At 37.4% G+C, this 15,574-nt stretch overlaps 1 non-coding gene across 1 annotated transcript; it reads left to right on the top strand.

Annotated features, from left to right (window-relative positions):
* Window positions 1-9,773: 9,773 nt before the first annotated feature.
* Window positions 9,774-9,846, top strand: TRNAF-GAA (transfer RNA phenylalanine (anticodon GAA)). The gene has a single exon. It is a non-coding gene; the product is annotated as a tRNA-Phe (tRNA).
* The last annotated feature ends 5,728 nt before the right edge of the window (window positions 9,847-15,574 follow it).

Genomic DNA, 15,574 nt, shown 5'->3' with positions numbered 1-15,574 from the left:
TGGGAAAAAGATAACCCAGTTACATATATTTTTCTCCATACATTCTCTAATGATTATTCTCTCATAAATGGATACTTGCCAAGAGACACAGCGTTGAACAAAGTGCAGAGTCCTTTAATAAAAATTAAAAGGGAAACAGGTCAGTCATTAGGGTAGATAGGGCTTTCATTGATTTTAATTGAATTATATTGATATATGTATAGACTATAATCAGTTTGAATTGACATTTAGTGACTTGTGCCTAATTGGATTCAATTGAAATCCAGTGATTTGCATTGAACAAACTAAACTGCACTGATTATTTGGAATGAACTTAAACACACTGAAAAGAGTTCAGGGAAATGTGCAAAAAGCTAGCTATCACTTTTAATGATTCCTATACTGTTCATGAGCGCCTGTTGAAATCTGAGTGAATTCAGAAAAATATGATTATTAAATACGATATCCAAAAAGGAAGAGAGCTGATTGAACATGACTTGTGATTATTTTCAGCTGTTGTTTATTTCATTTTCATTTGTAAATATTTCTCCCTCATGCCTGAGGATCTTGCTTTAGTGCTGAGATGCAGAAATTAAATATTGTTACTTTGAAGAGTCTTCTAAAAAAGACAGAGGACAGTAAGCTACGCAGCCTCCTACAAACCTTGCAGGTATAAGGTGGCATTAGGATTGCATCTAACAAAAAATGGGTGTTATTAAAACATCCAGAGAGAACCTGTAGACCCCTATATTTGTCTGTCCATTCAGATTGTTTTCTTTTGTCACAGAAATCAATTTTCAGTGTTCCAGACAGCAAGGTAGCTTAATTGCACTTTGGTGGCTCTGTCCAGAAGACAGGTTATAAGGTACATCCGGAGCATGGAGAATTTTATAAGTAATCTCATGTGGGTTAAAAATTAATTGAAAACATCATTAATCATAATACATATCTTGAGGATAGCACCCTCTACTAGAGATCAATGATATCTTTGCTTATTAACACTTCAGAGTATGTAATGCTGTCAGTCAAGGCTATGCAGGCTTTGATTCCCAGACTGGATTCAACCAAAAAAAAAAAAAAAAAAAAAAAAGAAATCTTCAACTTTTAAATAACTCCGCGAACAACTTATTTTGCACAATATGTGAACTCAGGAGCCACATGCATAAACATGGCTGGCACAAGAAGGTGCCACAGAACATGTTTATTCAAATTACAAAGCCCCAAAGACCTACTGTCTAAACTGAAAATCACAAGATACAGTAGTGGTGTAGACATCACTAGGTTTCTCAATCTGGTAGGTAAAATAGATTATACAACTATTAAAAACATTGCATTCTCTAATAGTTTGAAAGGGAATCATGAAATATTTGGAAAGGAAAGAACTCCCTGGGCCAGTTTTGCAATTCTAGACATGCACCTTGTGATCTGTTTCATAAAGCTAATAGCTTCAGCATAAAATGGTATAACTTTTTTATCCATATTACTCTCACTCTAATTTTAAATCTCAGCTCTTTAGTGGGAAGTGATATCCATCTTTCAGTATCTGTCTACAAATAGCCACTTCATAGAAGCTATGTAAAGATTTTGTCCTTTACCAGTTCTTGTTTGTTAGCAGCATTTACTCCTCTACCATATTTATAGATCAAAATTATACTACTTGAAGTCTTTGATTTACTGTATTAAATAAACCAGGCTCTTTCATTACACTCTCATGAGAACTATTTTTTCACTTCCTATGTAAAATAACTTGTATCAACACCTATTCCAGTATAGGTTTTTTGTTTTGTTTGTCTGTTTGTTTTTGCTTTGTTTTACACATGAATGAACAGAGCTGTGGTACACAGACACAGGATTTTAAAAGAAAAAAAATAACAACATTGGGATTCTGGAAGAGGATAATTCTGCATAAAAAGAATAGAATTATAGAATAGTTTAGGTGATAGGAACCTTTAAGGTCATCTAGTTCCAACCCCCTGCCATAGGCAGGGACACCTCCCTCTAGAACAGGATGCTCACAACCCCATCTAGCCTGTTCTCAAATGCTTCCAGGGAGGGGTCATTCACAACCTCACTGGGAATCCTGTTCCAGTGTCTCACAACCCTCACAGCAAGGAATTTCTTCCTAAATCTAGTCTAAATCTTCAGTTTAAAGCCATTTTCCCCTCATTCTGTCACTACCTGCTCTTATAAAAAGTCCCTTCCCAGCTTTCCTATAGGCCCCTTCAGGTACTGGAAAGCTGCTATAACGTCTCCCCAGAGCCTTCTCTCCATGTCCCCATAGGAGAGGATCTGGATGGCCAGGCTTCTACATGATCACTCTAGCATGTAAAACCCTAGTGCTGCTTATTCACCTCAGGTACATAAAAAACTATTTTGAATGTCTTAACTGCATTAAAAAGTTTGTTCTGCTTGACCATCTCTGTAGGAAGAGTTTCTATTCACTGTCTACAACCTTATTACCTATGTTCAACACTTCACCCATGAGTTCACTCTATGCACTTACTAATATAAACAGGACCTCATGCACTGGGAGTTGATTTCAATGGAATTGAAAAAATAGGATAATAATTTAAAGAGTTTATGACATTGAATCAATGCAACAATTATTTGTACTGAAATTTGAAAGACTGTCAGCCTTTAAGACTAATTCAAGAATGGGAAAAAAATGTTAATATATCAGAAAAGAAGCAGAATAATTTCTTGGACACACAGTGATATAAAGGTCTTTTTGTTCTAAAGATCATAATGCTCTGTTGAGGCCATTACATCCATAGGAAAAGAGGGAGCTTAAAAGCATTCACCTTCTCCCATTCTCCAAACTAAAATGTGCTCATGCTTACTTACACAGGAAAAATGACAGCTGTGAGCAGACAAGCCACAATTAACATTAGTGTTCATCAGTGTCAAGGTTCAGGCAACTGCAAAGTGTTTTGGTATTTTTCTTTTCACATTCTCAAGTGCCTTATTAATTCTGTTTTCATTTATCACTGAGAACATATCTAAATGTATTTTTCCTTCCACTTCACACCAATGTTCCTTACTCTATGAAGCAGACATAAGCAGCTAATATAAAAAAAAAGATTAATAACAGTCATTCCTTTAATATGTTAGCAATGTATGTACTGATCCTGATCCATTAATTAAAAAACATATAAATGAGTGTAAATAAGGTTTATCACAAACATACAGACCTCTTAGACAGGAATTTATTAACCAATTACTAAGCTTTCACAAACTTTAAGCATATCCCTAATATAAGGCAAATATATTTCTAGCATTGCATTTTTCTAGATTTGCTTCAATAACTGCTTTACTTTGTCATCAATGAATCATTTCAAAAATCATCTATTTCTGCTGTAATTTGGTAGTCAGCTTTAGCCAGCTTTTAGGACTGTCGCATGCATAGCTGTCGTTTAGCTTCACTATCAAAATCTATGCAGTCAGCAGTGTCCTTTATTACATTACTACAATTGCACTTGGATTTGCTCATCACTAGAAAAGTGCTTTTCTTGAATAATTTTTTTTGTTTTTAAATTAATCGTTCTGTTTCATTCTATTTTTTTTATTTTCATGATTATCTTTCACCTATGTTATAAAATTACAGATTATTCTTATTTGCATTATTCATTATTATTACTATTTTTCAGTATACTGCTTGCTCTGCTTCACAGAATTTCTGATTTGTATGAAAGACAGCGTGAGAGATAAGAACACTCTCTACATTAAGCCACTTTTAGTTCAGAAATGTAACTGAATAGTCATTTTTATCCAGAGTTTTACTTGTACATAGACTTCACACCCAATTTTCTGTAGTGCGGGCTCTTTATATTGAAAGAAAGAAATTCCAGACATCTGACCACACACACTAGACTGCTGTGCCTTAAAACGGGAGATGAAGGCTAATGATTTCAAACACATACAAGTATCTGATGTGGGCACACTGAAGAATGTCACATTAGTTTTGCCAGCAGATGCTATGCTTGTTGTTTAGGACAGTACATAAGAGCATCTTTACAAAACAACACTAGGAATCCAACCCAGCTTCCTTTGTTGTCCGTTTATATGATGGTTCAAGGACACAGTCTTACAATATCTTTTCAATAACACTGGCTCCCAGAGTACTCTCCTGGAGAAGCTGTCAGCTTATGGTTTGGACAAGTACCCTCTTTACAGGGTAAAGAATTGTCTGGAAAGCCAGGCCCAGAGTGGTGAATAGAGTTAAATCCACCTGGTGACCTGTCACTCCCTGAGATTAGGGTATGTTTTGTTTGTTGAACTTGCTGCATAATAGTTAATGTCCAACAAGCCTTTAGACAAAATGATCAACCTTTGCCATATAGGAGCAGCAGAGTAGGCTTACCTGTTTATCACTACAGATGGAATCTCTACAGATGGAATTCACTGAGCTCTAATTCAAAGCTCTTAGAAATTGAAATTCCTTTAGATTTTAACAGCTTTTCTAATAGATTTCTGTTCAAGTCTAATATTAATTTCTGTGAAAATAGGCCCTTGTTGCTGAAATGTTAAACGCCTGTTTAGCATTTCTGTTGCATGATCATGCCCTCAAAATTAGTTTTGCTCTACCTCACAATCCTTTTACTCCTCTACTCTTTTTGCAGATTACCATTCTAGCCCATTAATTTCATTTACTATTGTAGAAATATATCTAAAGAATTTGACGTACTTGTTACCTTGGTCATATAAAACAGTCAAAATTATAAACAAAAATCTTACATAATCACTGTCCTCTCTTCTTGCTTCTTCTGTCTCTCTTGCCCACTTTCTCATCTTGCTCATCCATCATATTTCAGGATACATTTCTCTTTCCTTCTCATGCACTCTGACCTGCTTCTTGGAAAACCCCCTCCAATGAGGTCCTTTCACCTCATCTCACTTGCAGTGTTCTCATAGCTTCCTTTTTCCCTAAACTTCTAGGAATTTACATTCTTACATCCTCCTAAGACATCCTTCATGTGCCCTATGCTCTTTGCTATTCTTAAACCTTGAACAATCCATCCTCTTCCCCCTAATGGTACGTACCGAAGGAGAAATTAGAGGCAACCTGAAGCAGATTTTTTTTTTTTTTTTTTTTTTTTTTTTTGCCTCATCTTCACTTCCCTAAGGTGCAAGAGACTGTAAGAAAGGGGATGAAAGTGAGAGCTGCAGAACTTCTTGGGCAGATCACCCAAGAAGAAGAAGCCAGGAAGGCCAGAGGTCTTGTTTTGAGCTATCAAATGGGGAGAAGAAAAAAGAGACGAGTGAAAACAAGCAACAGCTCATACTGACTCCTTATTGTAAAGGAAGAGAATAGAAAGCACCTGTTATCAACCATCACCAGCCCTGCCTTAGCTCTTTGAATGCCACTACAAGCCAAATAAATAAAAGTTGTTACAGATTCTAGCTTACTCTGATCAAGAGAAATGATCTTTCATAGCACGTACATACTAGTCCCTGGAGCACTTAACACATTTAATTTCAGACTATGCTGTACTCAGGCACAATTATCTTTTATGTGAAAGAAAAATTTGCAAGCTATGTCTATATTATCAATTATTAAACTCAGACAATTAGAAACACATTTAGCAGGTTCTGCATGCATCCATTTCAGAGTCCCTGTGTACCTGCTTCTACCAAGGGAGAAAAAAAGATCTGAATTGGAACTTCCATTAAAAGGACAACATGCCTTTAGCATTTCCTTAACCTCTAATTGCAATGTCATCCACTATAACCCCTCAGTATAAATTTTTAAAGCACATTTCCTCTCCCTTCTTATTACATTTCAGGACACTTGGGAGATGAAAGATTTCTGCAGGCCTTCTGCATAATAGTTTGAGATTGGATAATGTAAAATTTGAGCTGGATAAAATTTGAAAAGAAGAAATTTAGCTTATCTCTTGCCTCCTGTAGTGAGTTAGTCTTGATTGGATGCCAGGTGCCTGAAAAACTTCTATTTCTCCTCAGCAGGACAGGGGGAGAAAATACAAAGGACAAGTTTGTGGGTCAAGATAGGGACAGTGATATTTCTCACCAATGACCAAAACAGATTTAACTTAGGGAAGATTAATTGAATTTATTGTCAATAAAAATAGAGTAAGATGGGGACAAATAAAAACAAAATTAGAAACACCTCTCTCTCCTTTCATCCCAGGCTCAACTTCATTCCTTTAGTTCTGACTCCCCGACCTCTTTACTTTGTTTCTGCCACTCTTCATTCTCGGGCTTTTTCTCTGCTCCAGTGTTGGGTCCCTCCCATGGGATGCAGTTCTTTATGAACTGGCCTTTATGGGCAGCATCCCAGCCCTCCACCATGGACCCTTCTCCATAGCTGTAGCTTTATTTGAGGGCCTGTTCTTGTGGGGGCTCATCACACCCACTGCTGCACTGTGGGTTCTTTTGAGACTGCACATGGAAATCTGTTCCATGTGGTGCCCAACAGCCTGTTCCATCATGAGCCTCTCTTCAGTTGCAGGAAACTCCATGCCTGGAGCAACTCCTGTCCCTCTTCTGCATTGACCTTGGTGTTTACAGGGCCATTTCTCTTACATGTTTCTCACTTCTCTCTCCTTTAGTTACTGAGATGCACTTCTTATGCTTTCTTAAATAAGCTAATGCAGAGGTGACACCAGCATTACTTCCATCAGATGAGGGGTGGCCAGCAGGGACAGGGAGGAGATTGTCCCCCTCTACTCTGTCCCTGTGAGGCCCCATCTGGAGTACTGTGTCCAGGTCTGGAGCTCCCAGTACAAGAAAGACAGAGAACTGTTGGAGAGGGTCCAGAGGAGAGCCACGAAAATAATCAGGAGACTGGAGCACCTCCCCTATAAGGACAGGTTGAGGGAGCTGGGCTTGTTCAGCCTGAAGAAAAGAAGGCTGCGGAGTGACCTCATTGCAGCCTTTCAGTACCTAAAAGGAACCTACAAACAGGAGGGGAACCAACTCTTTGAAAGAGTAGATAACTGCAGGACAAGGGTAAATGGTTTCAAGTTGAGGGAGGGAAGATTTAGGTTGGATGTCAGGGGGAATTTCTTTACTATGAGAGTGGTGAGGTGCTGGAACAGGCTGCCCGGAGAGGTTGTGGATGCCCTGTCCCTGAGGTGTTCAAGGCCAGATTGGATGGGGCCCTGGGCAGCCTGGTGGCCCTGCAACCCTGGCCATTCTGTGATTCTGTGATCACTCATGGCTTTAGCTCTGGCCTGCAATTAGTCTGCTCTGCACACATCTAGAAAATAATTTATTTATTAAAAATAATTTATTATACATCAGCAAGAAAATCCAATACACTGCTTTTAAGGAAACTGTAGGAAATAAAATCATCAGCTACTGTCAGTATTACATTATTAATACAGACTTAAGACATGACTCAAAGATTTGAAGTTTCATTAATGCAGCTAAGAGAACTGTACTATTTGCACAGTTCAGGAGGGTTGAGTGAAATTAAGAAGATTGTTTGTATATAGTACTACAACTGTAAGTAACTCACAGGAACTGCACTGCTACTCTCACTGAGTCACAGACAAACCCTGAACTGATGCACTGTGAACAGGTTCTTCAGTGAGTCAGTGAGATTCTCGAGAACCAGTTCATACATTACAATAGACAGTTGTAATCCTTTAAAAAACATTCTGGAACTATATATATGTATATATTTCTGAGCTGGAAGATATGGGCTTGATGATCCAACAAAGTAGCTGCATCTTTAATTTAGAATGCCCATTTATCAGGACCATAGTGTTTTATTCACAGTGAATTTGAATCTGAAAAGCTTCATGCTCGTCAGCAAAACCTATTCACAGTTCATTAAGTCGGCAGACTCTTTTGAGGTTATGCACTTAGGTAAATGCCTAGCTCCTAAAGAATTCTTAGGTTTGTAAATAAGCACCTGGACTTTTGCTGTTTCTAGTACTCTTAGTAAATATTCTTTGGTAACCTGAAATTTCTCTCCTCAGTTTGATCTCCTGCAGTGCAGGAAATTTAGATATAAATTATCTTGGTCATGATATATCACGATGCATGCACCCTTGGGCTGCACCTTTGATGCCCATTAATGCTAAATAGACTGCAGTAGAATTAATTTCACTGGTTTGCTTTTTTTTCTCCAGTTTTGTTAGTTTATTTGTTTGTTTGTTTTTCCTGAATGAAAGAAATCTTACACACTTTCAGGCCAGTTGTAAGTGATTTCATGTCTTAAGACTCTCTGCTTCCGACACGAGAAGAATTTGAAGGGGTGATTTTTTACTCCAGGGAATTGAAGCAAAAGTGAAACTGCAGTGTTAAATCTGCTGACAGAAAGGAACTACTGCCATATTTTTATTAAGTTATCGGGAATTCCTTTTAACTTTCAACAGGATGTGGTTTCTGATTGAGCACGTTAGCAAAACAAAGGCAGACTGTAATGAATCAATCTCAGTGTTTCTCCCTTGCATGGCAACTGGTATAGATTTCTCTGTTGTGTTCACTCTGCTTGCTGAGCTGATTGCCTTTTGGTTTGATGAACTGGATTTTTCAAAACTTTCAAAACATTTAAACTGAGGAGGTAATGAGGGAGTTATAGCTAAGATTTTCATGCAATTCATATCATAGTGAGAGCGTAGGTAGATGAAATGAAAGCACCAGAGTATTTACTGGCAAAATTCTCACTCTTGTCCTTGTTTAGAGATTTTAGTTGAAATTCTCCAAGGTTTAAGCTATCCAGAAACAAATTCCTTCTCAGAAGGTCTCTGATTGAACTCAGAGCCCATTCCAAGATAATAGTAGGGGTGGCAAGGGGAGGGTCCTTTTCCACTGACAGTAATACTTGCAGGCTTGCAACCAGGAACTTCTTGCAACTGAGGCTCCTGGCTATGAAATCAGTGACTAAATAATTGTTATGATAAAAACAGTTATATTATGATCTTTGACCAAGACTTCTGACCTACCGATGCAGTGAACTCCTTTTCACTATCGAAGGGACATCTAGGACCAATGTAAACATGAAAAGGACATATTCAATGATGCAGTCCTGTGAGTTCACCAAATAGAGCTTTTATCTGTCATTTAAGCTTATTCTGAATCTACCAGTGATGCTTTGCTTTTACCTCTCTCCCTCTCACCTTCTCTTGTTCCACCACTCTCCCTTCCCCTTTCCCTCTTCATCTTCTTCTCTCTCTATCCCTTCCTCTCTTTCCATTTCTCTTTCCTTTTCCCTGTTCTCTTTTCCCTTTTCACTTTCTTTCTCCCTTTTCTTTTCATGTGTCATTCATGTTATTCACAGACTATGTTATGAATGGCAGAAGTAGCTAGCTAATAACTAGAGGAATATGGGACAACTAGATGGTTCAGGATCACTGGCAAAAAGCACATAGAGCAAAAATCTTTACACCACTAATAGGAAAGACCGCAAATCTGTATGAAACAGGATATACAGCTGGAAGCTGGAAAAAAATAAATATAAGAGTCTGGGGCACTATCAGTGTTTAAAGACTGTTTTAAATTGGTTGGAAACTTCTTTCTTCTCGCAAACCACTGAGATGAATCTCTTCCAGGTAAATTTCCACCAAATTTTAAATGTTTTCTTTCTCAGTTCTCATGTTTTTTGTTTTTTTTTTTTGTTTGTTTGTTTGTTTTTGTTTTGTGTGTGTTTTTGTCTTTGGTTTTTGTTTTTGTTTTTGTTTTCCCACAGGAAATTAAAACCTATTAATATTAAGTCTTTGGCTGATGTCTCTGGGAATCATGTCTATGTTGATGAGTGTGAATGATGAAGGACTGAAAGAGACATAAGTTCCATCAGCTTGTGAGAAAATCTGTGCTTAGCAGGAGCTGAAGTAGCTCAGCTGGGAGAGCGTTAGACTGAAGATCTAAAGGTCCCTGGTTCAACCCCGGGCTTCAGCAGTGTTTTATGGAAGATTTTGGAGTTTCAGTTCTGACCTTGCAACTAAAAGAGACATTGATATCCAGGAAAGACACAAAAGGAAGGGCTACCGTGAGAAGTGGAACAATGGATGGGAGCAACTCTCCTTTGGAGAAAGATCGAAAGATGGGTCTTTTCAGCCTGGAGAAATGGAGGTCCTAGGGGTATCATATCAATGTCCATAAGAGTCTGGAATAAGGGTGCAGAGAGAGCAGAACCAGTCTCTTATCAATAGTAGTATGGGAACTGCTGAATCATGGCCTGAACCTCTGATTGATCACCTGAGGCAAGCCATGAGTCAGCCCTGGGCAATTCACCTCTGCTGCTGAAAGGGGTGTAGCCTGGCTCCACCTCTCCTAGACCCATTTAAAAGATGACTACCAGTTGGGAAGGATCTCTTTCTGGAGTTCCCTCCTTTGAAGGTTTACAGTGAGTCCAGGACATGGGTAAGAACTCCATCTGCTCTCTTTTTGGTGTAGTAGCCTGCTTCGCTGGAACTCTCTTGTTTATTTCCTAATTATAACATCTGTATATTCATTGATTATACGGTGGTACACACAGAACCAGGACAAGAAGCAATAAAATAAACGGGATCACAAGAAATTCTAAATATCAGATAATAGTATCTTAGTACCCAGTGTCTGACTGCTGGCACAGATTGTCCAGAGATGCTGTGGAGTCCTTATTCCTTGGACATGCCTGAAATCCATCTGAATGTGTTTTGGACAAATAGCTCTAGGTATTCATATCCAAGCAGGTTGAACTGAAGGCTTCCAGGTCTCCCTTCTAATTTCAATCATTCAGTGATTCTGTGAAACCTACATAAATCATATGTGTGTTAGAAAGATTTGCAAATTACTTGCCCAAGAAGGATATTTAAGAGCTACAGTTTATTCAGCTCAAATCTATGACTGGATATTACCTTCTAGAACAAATATATTGAAGTTCTAATGCTCTCCAAATGCCTCAGCTAGGTTAACAAACAAATAAACTCTGGAGGGAAGACAAGTGCTTCCATTGTCAGAAGCTTAGGATAAATAATATATCAATACAGTCCCTCAGATATAATGATTTAATATTTAATTCAAGATTAAATGATTCCAGTAAAATACGATAGAGGCAGTCAAGATCACCATGAATGCATAGATTGGCAATAGTAGAAAAAAGAAATAATAAGGTAAAAAAATATGCAGGTAGATAAGGGGGCATCTGATTATGCAGTTTGTGGCTGAAATAAGGAAAAAAAAACAAAAACAAAAGCCTACTTGCTAAATTAATACCATAGCATAGAAATATTGTTCAGACTGACAAACTAAATGATTAAAAAATAAACTGAGAACTATGCAGAAAATAAACTATACAGTGGGTTACATTATTTCTCTAGTATCTATCATTTCCTCTTTTATTCTTGTTCTTATTCCTCTTTCTTTAATTTTTGTCCAGTGCAGCACTTTGCACTTTTGCTTCTTATTGATCACTGAATTACACTACAGGTTTTGATTTTTATTTAGATAAATAAGGTGCTTCTCCCAGCACAATTGCAATGGACAGAAGACAAAACAAATAAGCACAAGTTCAGACCATCTCTCGTAGGGGAGAGCTAATGGGAGGCAGAAACAAGGGTTAGGATATCAGCACTTGTTTTTAAGCCCAGATTGTTCCATTTGATTCTTTCATAACAGAAGAAGATAAAAAGCTATCTGTGATAGTGACTGTATTTTCAGGTGCATCAGGATGGAATCTGCAGAACAGAGAAATAGATTGTGGAATTATTCCTGCTATGGTAAAATGTGAAAACCGCAGGGGTTGCCATCAACTTTGAATTTCAAAAGGCTGTTGATAAGGTTACACACTGAAGATAACTGACTATGGGAAATATATATAATCTAGGAATTTAAAAGTTTTTAAAACTCAAGTAGAGTCCACAGATGAAACTGTCTTTGTTTTTTGTTTTTGATATAAAGCTCAACTTGTATAGAGTTGGTCTTGCAGTTAAGGCATTAAAGTAGGAATTAGGAAATCAGGAACAATCTTTAAATTCATGACAGATTCACAATATAATCAAATAAGCTAATTTGGATCCAGGAATTGTTTGAACACGTTAGTATTAAACTAACATGCTATCTGTCAGCCAATAAATCATAGTACACAACCACTTCAAAAAATATTTAGGAGACAGGTATGGATGCTGCTCTCTCAAAGGTAATTTCCTTTTCCATGGCTATGTGGCTACATGGCTTTCAATTGGCTCAGAGTATTTCTAGAGTGAGATTAAATATGCCTGGCAATATGGGCACTAGAATATGCCTAATATAATGTATGTTATTAGAAATGGACAGTTACAATGCAGGAAAAATACTTGTTCCTAGGAGGAACATTTTTTTACAGAAGAAAATTACTTCTAATTTTTAACAGCATTTTCCTTGGAAGTACTTTGCACCCTTCAAGAAAAGAAAAAAAAGACCAAAACTCACAAGAATGAAGGGAAATATGCTATTCTTTGAAGTAATCTTAATTCTGACTACAAACACCACAGAATGTACACCACAGAATCACAGGGTTGGAAGGGACCTCAAGGATCATGAATCTCCAACCCCCCTGCCACAGGCAGGGCTGCTAAACACCACCCACAGAGTCTTTCATCTTCTTTCCTAAACCAGTAAGGTGAGATCATTCTTCCTCTCTCCGTTTTCACCTGTACATATAGACCAGTTATGCAAAGAGGCAACTCCATTTAAGTCAGGAGAAGTCTTTGGCTACCACAACAGAGAACAACCATGCAAAAAATACATAGCATCTGTAGTATCACCTAGTGAGCGACAGGCATTCATACACATCTTGCTAGAAGCATATATTTTGTTTTCTATTTTCCTCTCCTTCTGAACAAATTCATCACCTAACAAGTTGTTTTTTTTTTCCTATTTCTCAAACTTTATTTTTGCTTTATGTAACTACACCTATGGATACATTTAACAAATAACACTAAAAAAGTGAGACTGAACGAGACTTGGATTTGGAAATTCAGAACTATTAGAATAAACGCTGTCTTCTTATAAAAAGAAATGAAACGTAACACATCTTCTTATATCTCCAAAAAGAAGGTCTGTATGCCATTCTGGACCTAAGATTAGCTAGAGCAATCCATCTCAAGCAGTTAATATCTTTAAGCCCATCTCTGTAGTTCACGAAGATTCACGTGTTATGTCTGCATATCTCTTTCCTTCATACAGAAAGATCCAAACTGACCAGGTAAGATCAGCTGACAGCATGTAGCATTCACCCTTTCATTTCCAGATCTGTTTCCCAGCTTTTAGCATCAGGAATGCCCTCAGTACACAGATGCAAAGGCTTTTTGAGAGGTACCAATCAAGACATTAAATAGGTTGTTTTGACTAGCTGTAGTATTTTGTCTGATCTGAAACATGGTATATATAAATTTATTAATCTGTATGTGACTATTTTTCCTTTTTGTGTTTGCAAGTCTATAATAGCATTCAACAATGGCAAAAACCATATTCCCATTCTGTAGTAATGTGTGTAAAACTCAGATTCTGCCTATTCTCCTTAACCTTTCAAGCCAGTGAAAAGGAAATGTCTCTTTCCATCTCTCATGTGCAAATTGCTGCTGTAATCAGCTACATTTTTATCATGGACTCATCAAGCAGGTCATCCTATTTTTTTCATGAGTAGTGATTTCACCTTCATGAATAATGATGAGTTAAACAGACTTAAAAAGACTCTGAACACTTTGATTAGGAATGTTTTAATTGATGAATGAAAGATAAATTTGACCAGTAACTGAGTGTTTCCAGGATCAAGCATATTTGATCCTGGAAACAGTTGTTTAATTGTAACTCTTGCTGTGGACACATTGTTTTTTCACTTCCAAAAAATGGAATAAGCAATTAAATAAATTTTAATAAACCTGCTATTATTCCCGAAGCCTTAATTTGCTAATCTCCCTAAAGATTATGCAAGAAATACATATCAATGGCTGGCACATCATTTTGTACAATGTAATATTCCCTTTATTGAAGTTGCGGAGTACAACCATAATATGAATAAATATAATAGGTTATTAAATATATAATAAAATTAATCGTACCTGTATATTGCTTGATAATAGGAATTGCCACAGTAAAAGAGCAGATCAAATCAGTAAAGCACAAATGATTTTAGACAAGATAGTAAGAATAAAAATAATAAAGCTTTCAAAAAAGAATTACTGAACTTAAAAAACAGACTTGGAGAAATTAAATAAACCGTAGTCTCATCCTAAATTTGGAAGTGTTATTCCAGAAAGCAATTGACAGTACAGTAAGTGGAACACAGTATGTTCCATCTGAAAATCAGGAAATAATTATTTACTGTGTGGATGACTGAGCACTGGCTGATGTTTCCTACAATGTTGTGGAGTCTCCTTCCTTGGAGGGGTCCCTGGGCAGCCTGATCTGTTTTTTGGCAATCCTGCCCATGACAGCCGTTGGAATCTGGTGATCTTTAAAGTCCATTCCAACTCAAGCGATTCTATGATTTTATAATTCCATGATTCTCTGAATAACACCTTTCTCTGCTTTCTGCAACTAAGCACAGGGGTACAACTCATCTATCAAATCAGATCTTACCTGTTTAAACAGAGATAAAACATGTCCCCTAGGGATTCTCCTCATTCATCTCTGACTTAGCTTGTGCCTGAGCCAGTTGATATTTTCCCATACAAATCTACAGTGTGTAGTATATCTTGAGAACCCTTTTCAATGTGTTTTGCATTTAGTCACCTTTCCAGAGGGAAAGGAAGCCATAATAAGATGTAGGTGACTTTCTGCCAGTACTATTTGCAGTTGTGAAACCGTCATAGGTATATATGCTTTAGTGAAGCTTTTGTGACTGTCATCCTGAACAAATACTTGTCTTCTACAGTGCAGAACAAGACCTATCCTGTTGCAGATAAGTCAATGTTAATACAAGAGAAACACTGAAATATGCAGTTCTTATTTACTTTGTGCCTAAAATAATTAACTATCACTTTGTATAGTTCTTGCTTGCCAAGAAGTGTGTCTAATAGATTTCACTGTAGGGAGCTAAGTTTGTGAAACTCTGCAGATGCTGGTCCTGAAAGTGCACTTCTCTCTATGTGCTCCTTTGTTAGCAGCAAAATCCCTCTTCTTACAACATCTTATCTATAGGGTAAGCTCAGCAGCACAGAGGTGCATCTGCTTGCTGTATTTATGGGGACAAGAATTCAGTTGTTCCTCACTGCTGTGAGACTCTTGTGTCCTGCTAGCTTAATGCTTTCTTTGCAAACAGCTTCAACTGTGTGTAGTGCCTTCTGTCATGTCTAACATGAATGCTGCTTTCATTTCAGACCGCATTGCAAGGAAAGAATAATCTGCTTAAGACCTCAAAAATTCTCATTTGTTGGCAGCTGGTCCTCTGAAAACATGCTTGTCGGCTTAATAAGTGACTTGTGATTTATGAGGATAGTTGCAATATCTAGAATTCTCACAGAGACAATAACAAGCAAATAATTAAAAGTTATCTCAGCTAGGGCTGAGTGAACAATGAGCGAATACTTATATCCTACCCAGCAAGTGAAATAATTATTTTGCTCTTTCTGCATCAAGAAAGTTTGTAATCATATACCTTAATTTGGGGAGAAAGACCAAACATGTCAAATTTTGTTCCACAAAGCCATTCAAGACTAATGCC

This window comes from Lagopus muta, chromosome 3 (assembly GCF_023343835.1).
Source record: "Lagopus muta isolate bLagMut1 chromosome 3, bLagMut1 primary, whole genome shotgun sequence".
NCBI lineage: Eukaryota > Metazoa > Chordata > Aves > Galliformes > Phasianidae > Lagopus > Lagopus muta.
Note: the sequence above shows the minus strand (reverse complement) of the source record. Positions and strands in the feature narration are given on the sequence as shown.